Raw genomic sequence first — 16,687 nt, forward strand, 5'->3', positions numbered from 1 at the left:
GTAACTGTCAACAAGGGAAGTGAATTTGGTTTGCTTTGACTTGTTTTTATCCATGTTGCTTGTAAGGTACTGGAGAGTCTCCTGGGGTTTCCTCCTCACTCTGAAATGAACATCTCTATTATTTTTAAGTGTCTTAGATTTACCGGCATCTAAATTGAATGTGAAGGAAAGATATAGCTCCTACTCAGGAGAGGTTAGGAAGGAAATCCATGGGAGTAGAGAATGAGGAGAAAAACTAATTGTGCAAAGCCATTGAGGTTGGAAATAGGTAGTATTCTAATTTTGGCCTGAAAGTTAAGATAGGGATGCTATTTTTTCTTTCTGTTTGTTACAGCAGATGTTTTTGGGGTCTATGAATTTTAAAAAGAAGTTTTTTTTTTAATGGCTAGATTTCAGTGTGATTAGTGGTTTTTGTTGTTTTTTAAATTTCATGTATTTGGGTCAGTTGGGTGGTGCAGTGGATAGAGAGCACTGGCCCTGGAGTCAGGAGGGGACCTGGGTTCAAATCCAGCTTCAGACACTTAATAATTACCTAGCTGTGTGACCTTGAGCAAGTCACTTTAACCCATTGCCTTAAATAAATAAAATAAAAAAATAAATTTGGTGTATCTTATTTTCTGTATTTGAAAACTTTGTTCTGAAAGGGAGTCTATAGGTTTTTACCATATTGCCAAAAGGGTCCATGACTCTAGAAAAATTAGGAACCCTTTTTATAGAGACAGGAGAGGCAACTGAAGACCACTATATTTATACAAAGCATTTTCCTCATAACAACACTATGAAGTATTAGTGAAAATTGTACTTTACTAAAAAGACCCATTTAGCCAGAGAGAGGCAATGATTTGCGGTTGTGACAAAACTGAATCCAGAACCCTGGTTTCTGGGTTAGAGTCCATTATTCTTTTTACTTAATAACCTACGTTAACTTGACAGGCCCATATTGAAGAAATAGGAGTTAGCATTTTAACAATAAGTGATGTAGCAAGAGAACTTGTGACTTAATAGTTGACTCTTATGGATAAAGAACTAGGCTCCCATCTCCTCTCCGAAACATAACCATCCGTAATCCTGACCAAGTCACTTCATCTCTCGGTGCTGGTTGAGCTTTTGGAGGACATGTCCTCAGTCCATTAAATTATAGTTTCCTCTGCCATTAAATTACAGGACCCGTTATCTTTTCTTCTGTAATATGTAGGGTTTTAGAAAGAAATTTACAAACATTGTTTTCTTAGGGTCTTCATAATATTTGTGTGCAGGAGATATCATAGACTATGTTTTCACCATTTTAGAGTTGAGCAACCTGAGGCACAGTGAACAAGGCTGTGACTTACCTGTGATCATTCAGCTAGTAACTTGGATGGTTTCAAAGCCTTGATTGAAAACCTAGTGCTCTTTCCATTATGCCTAACACAAAAACTTGCCCATAGGAATTTCAAGTAAAATCATTATATTTAAATGATTCCATGTTGTTTTAATGTCATGGCTGTTTGCTCATAATTTGACACTGAAGAAAAATCATATTCCCTGGTTAACATAGACAATGTAGTTGCACTGCATGCTTTTCTACTCCTGTGGTAAACAGGAACATGTGTACAAAAGATGGGAAGATATGACTGTATAAAATTTGTATTCACCTAACTTTTCTAGTACTACAGGAGTAGTACTAGTACTAAAGTACTAAAGGAGTTTTATCTGTATAAAGTATACCAAAAAAAATCTGTGCTACATACATATAATGACTTAATGATTCCCCAATGAGACTAATTTCATGAAATGGTTTGTTTTTATGTTTTTGTTTTTAAAAAAGAACATGGTAAATTCACCCAGATCAGGAGAGGTTGAGGATTTTTATTTGTTCATTTAAAAAGGAATTTTTATACTTTGTTGTACGTTTAAATCCTTGTCCTATGTAGCAGTTATAAGAGCACTAGCCTTTATTCATCAGAGTCTTTTGAAGGGCATTCAGAAGCAACCCCCTTAAGGTGACAGAGGACTCTGCTTTGTGTTAAAGGTGATTTTTTTTTTTTGTAGAATATGGAGAGTGTGCATGACCAAATTAAAAGCTTGTAACTTTGAACTCATGCTACCAAAGCACACAATCCTAAAAAAAATACCTAGCATATGTATCATGTAACAGGAATAAACAATTACTTGTTAATAACATTGATTCCAAATGCAGCTATTAGTGCTAAACGATTTAGTGTCTCTAATGGTACTATCTTGCAACACTAATAGACATTTTAACAATAGAACTTAGTTTTGAGTTTACAGAATTATATAGATTTCTTTTTTTGTTTCTTTTAAAAATAAAGCATCTTGGCTTCATTTTACAAATATCTTGAGAAACTTGACCCTAGAGGGTTTATGAACTGGAGTCAGAGGCTCTGAATTAAAATCCCATCTCTGCTCCTTGCTTGTGTGACAGTGCATGAGATAGACCCTTTCTAGATGCAAATCTATGCCCTATGATGATTTAAAGGAATATTATTATTCTTGTTATTTTTTGCTTGTAAAGTGATAGCTGCCATACCAATTTTTAGGGATTAGAAGACTTAAGTAAGAGATCAAAAAAAAAAAGATAACTTAGTATTTAAGTATATTTATAAAAGTTGATAATCCTGTTTGTGACTGTTTTCTTAATACTATAATAGATTTAGAGATGGAAAGGACCTTTAAGGTTATTGAGTTCAACCACCTAATTTTACAGCTGAGGAAACTTAAGGCCCAGAGAGTTAAGTGACTTGCCAAGGAGCATACAGATGACTAGCTTCTGAGATCTTCCAGATCTGGTCGTCTGTCCACTACATCTTAGGGCTTCAGATATTTAAGACTTAAATATACATTATGTAAATAAGGATTATTTGTTTTTTTTTTTTAAATACAGAATAAGTTTATATCTGTGAAAGCAGATGATCATATGAAAATTGAACAAACCAAATAGGTGCTTAAAGTCAAGATATTTAACAGCAAGTAGATAAAACACTCAGGAATTTAAATTTTTCAGTTTTCATCTGGATATATTGGTATTAGTTAGACATATAGCTGATTAGACCAAAGTCAAAAAACTAGGTAAGAAGGACCTTGTATGCAGAGATGTTCCTGAAAAGTGTATAAAGCTAAAATTTGCATACTGAATTATTTCCCCATTGATTTCCATTATGATTTCAGAGGTGAGTTCCGACAAAAGTCCAGTTATGGACTAGGCTTTTAATGGACTCATGGCAGGTGGAAGAGACCCTGAGTTCCTGAAGGCTATGCCAGCAGAGTGCAAGCCCCGTCAGGTCTGGAAAACCTTCTAGTACGACGGGACTGTCCTCTGAGGACCCACCTGGCTAAGCTTGGAGAGACTCATCACCAAAACGTGGGCCATCAGGTGAGAAGTCTTTGGCCACAGCAACTCATGAAATCATCTACTCAGGTGTGGAGGAGTTGTGATCTGAATCAGTGGAGAAACTCCCCCACCCATTGATGAAACCACAGATCTGCTGAAATATTACCACAAAGAAGAAAGTTTATAGAAAAGGAGTTGTTAGAAAAGTCACATTTAACAATCTTAGGTGTTGTTTCAAGGAAGAAATTTGACTGGAACCTTGCATTGATCTATTCTTTTAATTTTTCTTAAAGCAGCAGGTCTAAAATTAGCTAAATGTCCAGTCAATCCATATGATCCATGTACATTTTGTTAAAAAGCAAACATTTACTAAAATATAATATGAACTTATTTTGTATTTTATTGAGAATTCCTTTTGTCATTGTGGAAATTGAATGTTGATGCAGTTAACTGGCCAGTCATTGATGTTAATATTCACCAGACCTCATTGAGCTGAAATGCCCCTTGAAATTACTAGCCACTTAATTTAGACTTTTCTGATTCATTAATACCACCACAGTAATAATTTAAGAAGTAAATAAATGACTTTTTCTTTTAAACTCTAGTTGGGGCAGCTAGGTGGCACAGTGGATAGAGCACTGGCCTTGGAGTCAGGAGTACCTGAATTCAAATCTAGCCTCAGACACTTAATAATTACCTAGCTGTGTGACCTTGGGCAAGTCACTTAACCCTATTGCCTTGCAAAAAAAAAACTTAAAAAAAACCTGGCTTTTTCATGGATTATAGAAACATTTGGTGGTAGTGATGTCTGAAGCTTAGTTCAACAGTTATTTTGTTTTGGTAGGAGTAAAATCAATTTTTTTGACTTGCAGAACCCAGGGCAAATCAGGGCAAAACTAAGGGAGTATTTTTTATAAATGTGAAATCTGCTAAAATTGAAATTGAAGGGCATCTAAGAACTTTCAAAAGGGCAATATCTATCTTGATTCAGTAGTAATCAATCAAAATAAGCATTTACTAAGTGCCTGTGTGCCAGCAGCTGGTGATAGAGAGCCAGAGGTGAAAGAGTTTCTTTCTTCTAGGAGCTTAAATCCCCTTTGAGTGAGAAAGTATAATTGAGGGGGATACAAAAATCTAAGAAGCAAAGAGGGGAGGAAGCACTTAATAACCTTTGACCATAAGCTAGGCCTTCCGTGCAGGGCTTTACAGATGGCCTCACTGGATCTTCTCAACAACTCTGATGGAGGTGGTAATGTCATCTCCATTTTACAAATGACAAAACTGAGGCAGATGGAAGCTAAATGATTTACTGAGGCTCACACAACTAGTAAGTGTCTAAGGTTGGATCGGAACTTGGGACTTTACAATACTTTTGTAAAAGGTCATGTGCTTGCCTGTTTTGCTTTGGTCATAATAAGATGTTTGAATTTAGTGTGAATCATATCTGAGTTTGTTTTTGTTTTTATTTTGAGCACCAACTGGCCAAATCATCTCCCCACTAGACCATCTAACTAGCAGTATTGAAGATTTGCCTTGTCCTCCCTAAATAAGGAACCTTGGGTATAATATACTTTGCTCCTTTCCCCTTGTCCTTCATTACATTAAATATGTAGACTGTTGAGCTAGCTAATAGGTTTGATGCTATAAATGTACCTTTCAGTTCTTGTCACTGATGTGGACACATGGCTTCCTATGTATGCCTCTGTAACTGATTTCCTTGTCATTATAGGTCCTCTAGCCATGACTCTGTCTCTATCTTGGTTCCTAGAAAATTTTATGAATATGTGCTGTAGATGGCAGTAGAGTTGTGCAGATTCCAATATGGGACCATATGTCTGGTACTCAAGGACATTTGATGCCCTGGGAAGCTTGTTAACTTACTCCTTCCCCTTCTTCCTTCTCCCCCCCCCCCCCCAAAGGAGCATATCATTTTGTATGATCCAGATAAATTATACAGATGAGGCTTTTAACTTGGTTGTATTGGGGTTTATAAACATTACCCAGATCATAACTCTAAGGTCTCTATTGAAGTCACTGTCAATTTAAAAAAAAGTCACCCCGATACGTCACTGTTACTGTAAACATCCAATGACTTTTGAATAGTCATGAGTCTAATAGTTTTGCGAAGAAGGATATCTATTTTTAGATTATAAGATCTTAAATTACCAGGAATATAATATTTAAATTAATGTTTTGGCTTGTAAAGCCTTGGTGTACAGATGAGGTTCAATAGTATCTTTGGACTTCCATGTCTTTCCAATGTAGAATTTGAAGCTTAATTACTTTCATACTAAAGGAATAGTTTACTAATGGTTTCAGTAATCTTGTGCTCGTAGTCATTTTCATATCCAGGTATATGGCCTATAAAAGTCCCTTTTTTTGATCTGCTTAGCCCTTGAGGGTGTTCAGAAGTCATTGTGCAGTCTTAAAGTTCACAGAGATGCAACATCAGCTTTTTAAGTTATTTTGCACATTATTAAGTGTGTTTTGTGTGCAACATTATTAGGTGATGAGAGCATGTACTTTTCAGTTGATAGGTAGTATTATGTAGTGGAGTGAGGGCTGACTCTGAGGCTGGAAAGGCCCAAGTTCAGATCATTCCACTGCTTTACTTAACTAGCTGCATGACTGGGTAAGTAGCTTAGCTTCCCCTTTCCTTCTGTATAATGTGTTACTGCCCATAGTTGTCTACCTTTGATGTAATCATGTGAGATCAGGCATGTAAAATGTTTAGCAGTTATCTCCAAGTACTTTAAATATCAGCGGTCAACATTGTTTTATGCAATTCATATAGCAGAAATGATCCATCATGAAATAATATTTTGGATGGGGCAGCTAGGAGGTGCAGTGGAGAGCCCCGACCTTGGAGTCAGGAGAATGGGAGTTTGAATCCAGCCTCAGACACTTGCCACTTACTAGCTTTGTGACCTTGGGCAAGTCTCTTAACCCTGATTGCCTCTCATCTAGGGGCACCTCCAGTCAATATGGTCACTGGATGCCTCCAGAGGAAAGTAAGGCATCAGGTGCCTTAGCACAACACTCCCTCACTCAGATTCAATTCAGGTGCTTTTCATGACATCACCTCGCTGATGTTATGGCTCTCTTCAAGAATGAACATCACCAACATCATATTTTGGATGGATGCTTCAAATGTGGACAGTGAACTGGGCATGGAATTGAATAGGAGGAGGAAAATATGTTGAATTGCATTTGAGAAATTTCCCTGGTACTTTTAATACCCCCAACCTGTAACTAAAGTCCAATATCTTAGCATTAGAATTCTTTCACTGTACATGAAGTGAAATATAAATAGTGTAGTTTCCAAAGAATGAAAAGGTGCAAGTCCCCCTAAGGAAAATAGAGTTGGTTGGAGTTGACTGCAATATGTTATCAATGAAGAGGTAGTCGGAAAGGACCATCATAAAAGACTTAAGGAGAGGAGCCAATCGGTCAGTAAACATTTATTAAGATCATATTGTTTGGCAGGCACTGTGTTAAGTTATGGGGATTTAAAGAAAGACTAAAGACTGTCCCTGACTTCAAGGAGTTTTCAGGACAGTAACAGAGGGATAACTGTTCAAAAGTCTATGCATTCCATTGATATTTTGGACAGGGAGCCCACTTTAATGAGAAATCTAAAATTAATGTATTTATTAATAGTAATAGTGGTATAGTTCTCCAAAAAAAAAAAAAGTGATGCTTGTATCTTCATTACACTTGAGCTCCCTAGCCTGGTCCTTTTTTTATGACCAGTGACAAGACATTAGAAATATTAATTTGGAGGGGAGTCTATAATGGATTATTTCTTTGCTCTGTCCTTGGTCCTGCTCCCATGCAATACTAACTTACTTTGTTGGATGGCAGAATTAATATCCAAGAAGATTTCAGTGGTCTAAAATGATGGTCAAAATGTAATATGAAATATTACTGGCCTTGTGGAATTTTTTTTTTTTTTAAACATAAAGGTGACAGTTGTGACCCAAAAGCTAGTATCATAAAGACCTGGTTTTCTAATGTCCTTCAAGTTAAAAAATGTGAACTAGCACTTTGTGCTAGTTGCTAGATGCATTAATAAAAGAATAGGGATATAGGATTTTTCTTATCACACTCTTAAGATTTTGTGAAGCCAGAGTTTAAGCAAAGACACTTAAAAATATATCATCTGAAGCCTTTCCTTACTCTTAAGCCTACAAAGACTTAGAAGAGAACTTGATCATTCTAAGTATATGAAAAGTTGTCATGTGGAAGGTGAATGTGTTTTGTTTAGTTTGTCTTTGGGAAACAGAAGCAGGATGAAAACTACCAGGAAGCAGATTTGTTCTCAGCTTATAGTAAAATATTCTAATGATTGGAACTGCCCCTGAATCGAATGCTCAGCCTCAAGTAACTGAGTTCTGTACAATTAGAGATTTTCAAGTGAAAGATGACTTACACGTTTGATGTTTGGGCATATATTGAAAGATATTCATGTTTCACATATGGTCTTGATTTGTCATTTAATATCTGAACATCAGTTTCTTTGTCTATAAAATGGGGATTATAGCTTCTGCTCAATTACCAGGATAGTGAAAGATCAGTTTATAGATACAGATATATGTGTGTCTATGGATGTGTATTTATGTATGCATATGTATGTATGTAGTGTTTTGTAACAGTAAAGTCCCAGAAGGATATGAGCTGCTCATTATTCAGTAGGATTACCAGAATTAGGTATTATTTAACTTATGGCTATGGATTGAACTCATTGAAAGATTTTTGAGTTAGAAGCTGAACTTAAAAGTGATGTCCCTTTTACCCTGAGATCAATTTTCTGGTTATTCATATTCTCTGGAACACAGCCTAGGAAATGAGGGCTTCACACATCTAAGAGAGCTATTGCAGAACCTTTCCAGTATAGCCCTGTTATAGTTATCTTCTTGGACTCATAAACTATTCTTTTTTTCCATTTATTTCTTTTATTTATTATTGAAGGTTCTGTGCTTTTTATCAGCTTGCTGCTTCTTCCACCAATGCAGATCACAACTCCTGTTGACATTGAGTGATTTTTCAAGACTTATGACTGAAAAATCATTCTTGGCTTTTACTGCCTTGGTGGCAAACACTTCTAAACTTAGACTGATTTGGCGCAAGTCCTACTAGTAGATGTTTTTTTTTCAAATCCCTTTTAAAAAAGAAATGTTTCCCTGACTCTTTCCTCCTATATGTTACCCTATCACAATTTGAGCTCTTCCTCAGCAAACCAAAAACCAGTTAGGCAGAACTCATTCCTGGAAGGATCCCATTTGACATTATGTACAATATTCTTCTGTAGTCCATCTTCCTTCGTCTAAAGAGGGGGAAGTGTGTTTAATTATTTGTCTTTGCAATTTATTTGGTATTTTTAATGTCATTTTCATTTGCATTGTTGAATTATTTACTCTTGGAATTCATTTACCTTAACTCTGAATCAGTTTACCATGATAATCTGAATTTCTCATATTTATCATTTTGCTCTAATAGAACTCTTGAATTCATAGATGCTACAGTAGTCCAACCGTTTTCCAGTTTATCAGCACCCACTTTGTTTCTGTTCAATTTATTTCCCCCCCCACATCAAAAAATACCACTAAGAATATTTTAGCATATAGCAGACCTTTCTGGCTTTATTTTCCTTTGGCAAAATAATTGGTTGGATGAGTCAAAGCATATGAAATGGAGTGGCTTTTCTCACACTTTAAATTATTTTCCCATTTTCTTTCTGACATAAACTTAAATTCAGGTTTAACCCAAAACATAGTGAAACAGTGAGGAAGGGAGGAAGGAAGGAAGGAAAGAAGACTCCTATTGACGGTCACTTCATACCGATTTTTCTAGATTACAGTTGATCAGGAAGGGAGTTAGGTTTGAAGAAGTAACAGACCTGAAGAAGTAGACCAGAGATAGCAGTAGAGGAGCAGCTTAGCCTGGCATGGAGGAATGAAATGAAAGCCAAAAAGTATAGTGCTGTAGAATACAACTGTTAATTTTCTACAGTGATGACTGTGTGCTATTGAGAAAAGGTAAAATTATCTTTCATCCTCTTTTTCCTCTAAAATATTCTGTCTGATCTTGTTGGAGTGACAGCCAAAGTTGTGGCATATCCTATCAAACTAGAAAACTTGAGAGTGATAGTGTGGTCGCTGGGATCTCAGCTGAGTACCATGTTCTCTGACAGTTCAGATGGTTACCGCTGGACGGCTGCTACTGCGTGAGGTTATCTTCCACTTGTAGCCTCATTTTGAGACAGGAGGAGATTCTGATATGCTTAGCTGTTAGAGTTGTCTGAGCAAACAGTCTTTATGATTTCTGAAATAATACTGATGTATTTACTGTTTAAAGAAGTAGGGAAGCACATATATATATATATATACATTATATGTATATTATACACACATATATTTGAAATATTTCAAAAAAATTTTTCAAAAGTTGGAAAATTGAAAACATTTAGTAAATTAGAAAATTCATATAATACTATTCATATATATTTTAACACAATGCTCTATAAATAAGGCATTACTATATCACGAAATCATTTAAATTTTTTGCTAACACCTCTTAAAGCATTTGTCTAAATTTTGTGTATTCCTTTAGTATTTTTATTTTGTTTTTCCTTTTCTATAGTAAGATTGTTGAACCTTTAGGTTATTTAGTTACTATACATTGATAGTGGTAATTATTAGCTCCAGAAATTTGGCTAGAGGATAAAAGATTTAGCATGATTTTTCCAGTCTTACCTGCCTACCAAATCACTTACAAGTGACATTGTGGTTCTAGACCCATTTCTTCATCTATTATTGTTATAGAAGCACTTGATCTTTGCCTGTCTTCACTAGTTAGGTTTTGTTTTGCCAGTATGCTTCTGTAGGCCATAAGCAAGGAAATTTGTATACAGGGATCACAGAAGACTTTAGTAACTAAAAAAGTTAGAAGAAACACACTTCACAATTGTTAACAGTTTTTTTTTTTTTTTGGAGAAATCCGATCATCATAATAACTGAAATATGCCCTCACAAGTATTATTCTCATCTTAAGATGAACAAACTGGGTGGGCTTGGCAGCACAAACCATGCTACTGGAGAGATAAGGGTGATCTGGTCTGCACCGGGCCAAACCAGTTAGATATACCCACCAAGTATAACATCAGTGCACCTGGGAGTGGGTGACTGGAGTAGACCAAGGTTCCTATGCCAGTCAATATTGTGATGAGACCTGTGAAAGACTGTGGCATTTCCAGTGTGGATGAGATAATGGAAACTCAAGTATCAAAAAAAAAGAAGAAACTGAGACTTTAGAGAGTTAATGATTTCCTCAAGGTATGAAACAAATTGGGAATATGAAAAGTCAGATTCAAACCAAACTATCTTGGAATGAAATTATTTCTATATTGTTTTTTCTATCCCGAGCTGCCTCAGCATGTGAATTTCACAGAGTACTAGAATTTTATCTTTTGGTAAAATTTTTCCCCCCTTTTTTGTTAAGATTTTTAGGTAACTTGAAAATATGCATGTGCAAATGGATGAAAATTAAAAAATATCAGGGAGACTTAGTTTCAGTTACATCTGGAAGTATAATTTTACTTCACTACTTAGAGCAGCATAACAAAATCTGATTATTTTGTAAATAGCAACCAGATCTCCTTTCTCCTTGGCCCCTCTTAAATGTGTTATAAAATCTAATAAAGTATATCTGTTATGTCAAAGATGCCATGTAAAGTAAGTTGGTTTTTGGTTTTGAGCAAAACTGATGTTTTGTCCTCCACCCACTCCCCACAATTCCCCATTTAAAAGAACTTGTGTTGTAGTAATCTGTTGCTAGGCTTTGTTTTGTCTATTTAAGAATGAATGACTAGTGTTATATGGTGCCTGTGGTAAGAGACATGAACTAACAGTCAATTATTGGTGGCTGCTAAAACCAGTTCTGCTACTCATTATTATTTATACTACTTCGGGCAAATCACTAACTTCTCTATACTTTAGTTTGACTCTCAGTTCTAAAATCTTATGATTAAATAGAATGTCTCTTAAATTGATGAATCCTCTGGAAACAAAGCACTTTCAAAACAAAGTTAATTATTTTATTTTTGTTCTTATGTGTGTGCAAGACTTGATTCTTCATCTGGGGGTCATAGTTTCTGCTTTGTGTTACTTTGTTGGTGTTGACAGGTTTTCATTGCTGTGCCAACAGCCTTGTTAACTTGGAAGAGAGAACAGAAAAGGAGGAAGCTGCTTTTCTTTATTTTTGTTCTCCCCCCCCCCCCCATCTTTGCCTCTCTTTTGAATAAAACTGATTTCTTGGAAAAGGAGATAGCTACTTTGCCCTTCTCAGTGTTAATTTTTTCTTAGTGGGAATGAAGAAGACAAGAATTCATACTAATTCATACATTCTTAAATACTAGGTCCAAGATGGGAGAAATCAAGCCTGATTTGGAGGATAATGAATTCATGATCTAGCTTTGCTTTTCAGTCAGTCACAGTTCTTGAAGCCTCCATAATAGGCAGGGTGTTTCTTTCAGTATTAATGACCTTTTATCAGGGAATCTGTTTTTAGTATTTTCATTCTATAATCCTTTTCTAATTCTTTTCAATTGTCATTATGACTTTGATATTTCTATATCACGTTAAGCAACTTCTGTTTAGCAACTTCTGTTTAGCATGGATTCCATTGAAGTATATCCACTTGATTAATACTTGGGTTTCAATCCTTCAGGCTTGTACGCTTGTATGCTTTCCTAGGAGTTGGTAACTTTCATCAATGCAAAATCTTAACTTGTCTAGTCATTCCATTTATCACCCTATAGGCCAACTTTGTGTTGATGAGCCTTTCTAGATTTAGGCAGCTTCTTAAATGACAGAAGTCTGTCTGTCACCATCTCATTCTCAGATTTTCTGGTTTGTTGAGGCCTGACAAACCCTATTCTCTTATTGGAATGTTCTCGAAAATTTAGAATTGCTTTCACAGCAAAGCATTTGCTATATAGTCAGACCAGTTGAGAACTAGAGATAAATTAGCTCTCCTATTAAAATTGTTTTGTTAACATTCTTTTTCATATTCGTTTTTCATGCTGTCATTTTAAAGTATGAATTTTTACCACTAGGTTAATTTCTACATGTTTTGCTAATTTTTTTAATTCACAAGATTTCTAATACAGTCAGGAAGGAAGAAGTACAGCTTTGGGAGGGAAGCTCTTAGGAAATCTCAACAAACTAAAACTAAGCCAAGAAATAAATACATTCATTTCACTTCAGCTAGTGTTCCTCAAGACCCAGATTATGTCAAATAAATTGGGTCAGTCCCTGAGGATAAGGACAGAATCTCTACCTTCAAGGAACTTTCATATGAATAGATGTAACTGGCAGTATTCAGAAAGCTTCCTTCTTCTCTCCCTCCATTCCCCCCCCCCCCCCCAGTCTGCTTTTCTCACTGCTTAATAACTTTAAATCTAAGAAACATGGTTGCCAACCTTCATCAAAATGTCAGATATCTAACTTTATACCTTATTTGATACATTGCCTATTATATATCCTTGGTTATCAAAGTAAATTTTATAGAGGCAGAGAGTTTTAGACTCTGGAAGAGACTTGATAGTTTAGCCCCACCTCAAAGTCATGACCTGCTAGAGGTGAAAAGGATCCCAGAACCATCTAATCCAATCCATACCTGAATAGGAATTCCTTCTGTAGAACAGAATAGCTAACAATTGACCATCTGGTCTTTGTGATTTAGAATTGAGTTTTTGGTAGAGCATATAGAGATGTAGCATTAATTGTTCTCAGATAACTTTTTATAGGCTACTAAATTGTGACTTTGATCATGAGAAATCATAAAACCAATAGAAAAATGAAGCTTAATCAGTATGTACATTCCTCTGTGTCTTTCTTTGTATTAGGCATTTATTTGTATATTCTAAATAATTTTGCAATGTTGAAAACTTACTGATTGTATTTTGTAAAGCACACTGTTGCATGATCTCATTTAATTTTTGAAGAACACTGGTGTCAACCTCAAAGAAGTCCAGAGAGACTGACAGAAAAATCTAACAGCTGAGATTCACACTTGAGTTTCTGACCCAGAGCCACTATGCTCTTCTTATTACATCATGTTTCTGTATCCAGTGTAGTTCTTCATACATAGTTGGCATCAGATTATATTCTCACTTTTAATATCTCTAGCAAGGACAGAGAAGGAGCACACTCTGGTGGTTGTTGTTTCTTATAAGACTTCTTGCAGCTGGTTCTGCCATCATTCTCATTGGTGAACCATGGTATAGCTATATAGAATATCATCTCAAGTATATTTGCCTCCCTATGGAGAAAAATCATATCAAAGATACTATATGTTGGACATATTTTTGTATACTGGAAACTGAATTATTATTGGTATTAAGGTGAAACATTTCACTAAAAGTAAATTTTAAGACATTATTTTTTAAGCAATTTTGAGAAAGATTAGAAAAAAATTGCCAGAATTATACTTTTAGTAAGTCTGCTGCCTTAAGGATTAGACTTGGATAGAGACTAGGAAAGCATCTGTGTTTTTTGGTTTGTTTTTTCCAATTTCATGCAAAACTGGTTTTCAACATTTATCCATTTGCAAGTTTTATGAGTTCCCTTCCCCCCTGCCCATGACAGGGAGCAATCTGCTAAAAGTTGTACATGTACAGTCGTGTTTAACATTTCATATTAGTCATGTTGTAAAAGAGGAATTATTACTAAGAGGAAAACTGAGAGAAAGAAAAGACATAAAAGAAATTTTAAGAAGTGACCATAGTATGCTTTGTTCTGCATTGACTCCCTGGTTTTTGAATGTTTTTTTTTTTTTTCTGGATGTGGATGTCATTTTCCATAACAGGTCTCAGAGTTGTCTTTGATCACTGAATTTTTGAGAGGAGCTGCTTCCATCATAATTGATTCATTTCACAATGTTATCATTAATGTATACAATCTTCTTCTGATTGTCTCTTCATTCAGCATCAGTTTATGCAAAATTTTTTCAGGCTTTTCTAAAATATAGTCTTTTGATTTCTTCAGATTAATACTCCATAGCATTCATATATCACAACTTGTTCATCCATTCCCCAATTGATGAGCATTCCCTCAATTTCCAGTTCTTTGCCACTATGAAAGAGCAAGGCATCTGTTTTAATAGCTCAGTGATAATCTATTTTATTACTTTTTAGATCATCATAGACCCAGTATAGTTTTATTTAGATGAATGAAAAAAAGTAAGGTAAAGATTGTGTTGGAATTTCATTTATTAGAGAATTTTAAAAAAGAAAGGAAGCCACGCATTGAGTATCAAAATCAGTAACTGGTTTAGTGATAGTAAGATAGTAAGAGAGATAGCACGGGGTGGGGGGTGGGTGTGGCTTAGGTGGTGTAGTGGAGCACCAGCCCTGGAATCAGGAGTACCTGAGTTCAAATGTGGCCTCAGACACTTAATAATTACCTAGCTGTGTGGCCTTGGGCAAGCCACTTAACCCTACTGCCTTGCAAAAACCTAAAAACAGAGAGAGAGAGAGAGAGAGAGAGAGTCAGTAGTATAAAAGATTCAAAAGGTGTGAGATGTGATGCAATTTTTTTTTTCCCTACTGACTTGCTTTGAGAACTCTCATTAGATCAGCAAACCTTGTTATAATCTGTTTTATCCAGCTAAGAGGAGAATAATATTCAACTTCATCTAGAATTGTGGGCACTTTGCTCATGAATTTGTTGGGAGGCTCAAATATAATTACATGCTTAAAAGATCATCAAACATGAGACAAATGTAAGCTGTTATTTTCATGGTTATGTCCATTACTAAAATAAATCATACATAATGAGAATTTTATGGCATTAATCTAAATTATCTATTTTAAAATGAAAGTGCAAATTTTTATCTTAACTTGTTAGTAATTTTTAACACTATTTCATTTTTGCTTCAGAGGGTCTTCATTTTTTGTAATATAATGTTCCTCATAAATGAATGAATGATTTACTTGAACTGACATAGTGAGCATGGGTATGGCACAGGTCAGGCTCCTAAAGGGCTTTCTGATCGACTGTCATGACATATATGGAAAAGGGAAACACCTTGACTTTTGAATACTAATTGAAACTGGTGTGGTATCTTGGATTTTATTTCTCATCTAAAAAATGCTTTCAACAGAGAAATAGTTTCAGATAACTTTAAGTAGAATAGTTTAATCATTGGGCATGAATTGATAAACATTCTAATATTTTAATGTTTTAAAAAACTAAACATATAAGGGCTTGTTATATTGTAAAAATTTTAAAGTTTTGTTTAACATTTACTTTTTTCCAGTTCCCCTATAAATCACATTGTCTTTAATTTCTTCTATTTTTGGAAATGCATGAAAAAGATCAATTTTTATATTAAATCAGTTCTTGAAACACTGAATTTGACTCTAGCTTAAAGCATAGATCAGTTTTGAACTGTTGAGAATCTTTTCATGTTAATCCACTTGACTATATGAATATCATTAACAGATGGTTGCCATGTTCCTTTAAGCAAGATGAATTAGTATAGTAATAATACTTGCCAGGAAAAGTCACTATCTATCTACTAAAGATAATAAGGAAGACTGAATTTTTTTTTTTTTGTTCAAACCCATGATTTTTCCCCACATGGAGGATGTTGTATAAACTAAGCTGTACCAGTACAGATCAGTCAGTCTTCTATAATTTAGTCTTAATTGATTGGGGTGAAGGGGTGCATCTTGCCCATGGTCACACAGTGATATTTGTCAGAGGCAGAGCGTGAAAGAAGGAAATGAAGCTAGCATTTTTAAAAATAAGTTTTTGTTGCTATTTTCTATTTTTTATATCACCATAGTATCTCATATCCCTCCTTCCCTCCTCCCAAAGAATGATCCCATATGACAAAATAGAATACTTTTAGAGAGGAACACAAAAGTCAGCACAATTGGATTGATACATTGAAAATGTATGAAAACTTATGCAATTATATGATAACTATGGACTTCCTATCTCCACGATGGGGTGGCTTAGGGGTATCTTTTTGTATACCTTTTCATTCTTGTCTTATTGATCTTTATAATTTTGCTAGGGTTATTTTTGATTTTAGGGACATCTGGTTCTTTCCATTTACCTTGTAGTTATTAATGTATGGTGTTTTCTTAATTCTGCTCATTTCACTCTACATCAATGCATATTATATCATGGGGTCCTTTGAATTTGCCTTTTTTTGTGATGTCAGTTGAAAAAGCTTTACATTTTTCTCTGTATCTGTCACACACATCATTTCTACCAGTGCAGTAACATTCTGTTATATTCATGTGCCACAACTTGTTTAGCCAATCCCCAGCTTATGGGGATC

The 16,687-nt window shown here is 35.1% G+C and overlaps 1 protein-coding gene across 1 annotated transcript in view; it reads left to right on the forward strand.

Moving 5' to 3' along the window:
* The window catches only part of LOC141492158 (TSC22 domain family protein 1-like), a 148,316-nt gene that overhangs the window by 11,041 nt on the left and 120,588 nt on the right, over nt 1-16,687 (forward strand). The window lies entirely within an intron of this gene.

Source organism: Macrotis lagotis, chromosome 6 (assembly GCF_037893015.1).
Source record: "Macrotis lagotis isolate mMagLag1 chromosome 6, bilby.v1.9.chrom.fasta, whole genome shotgun sequence".
NCBI lineage: Eukaryota > Metazoa > Chordata > Mammalia > Peramelemorphia > Peramelidae > Macrotis > Macrotis lagotis.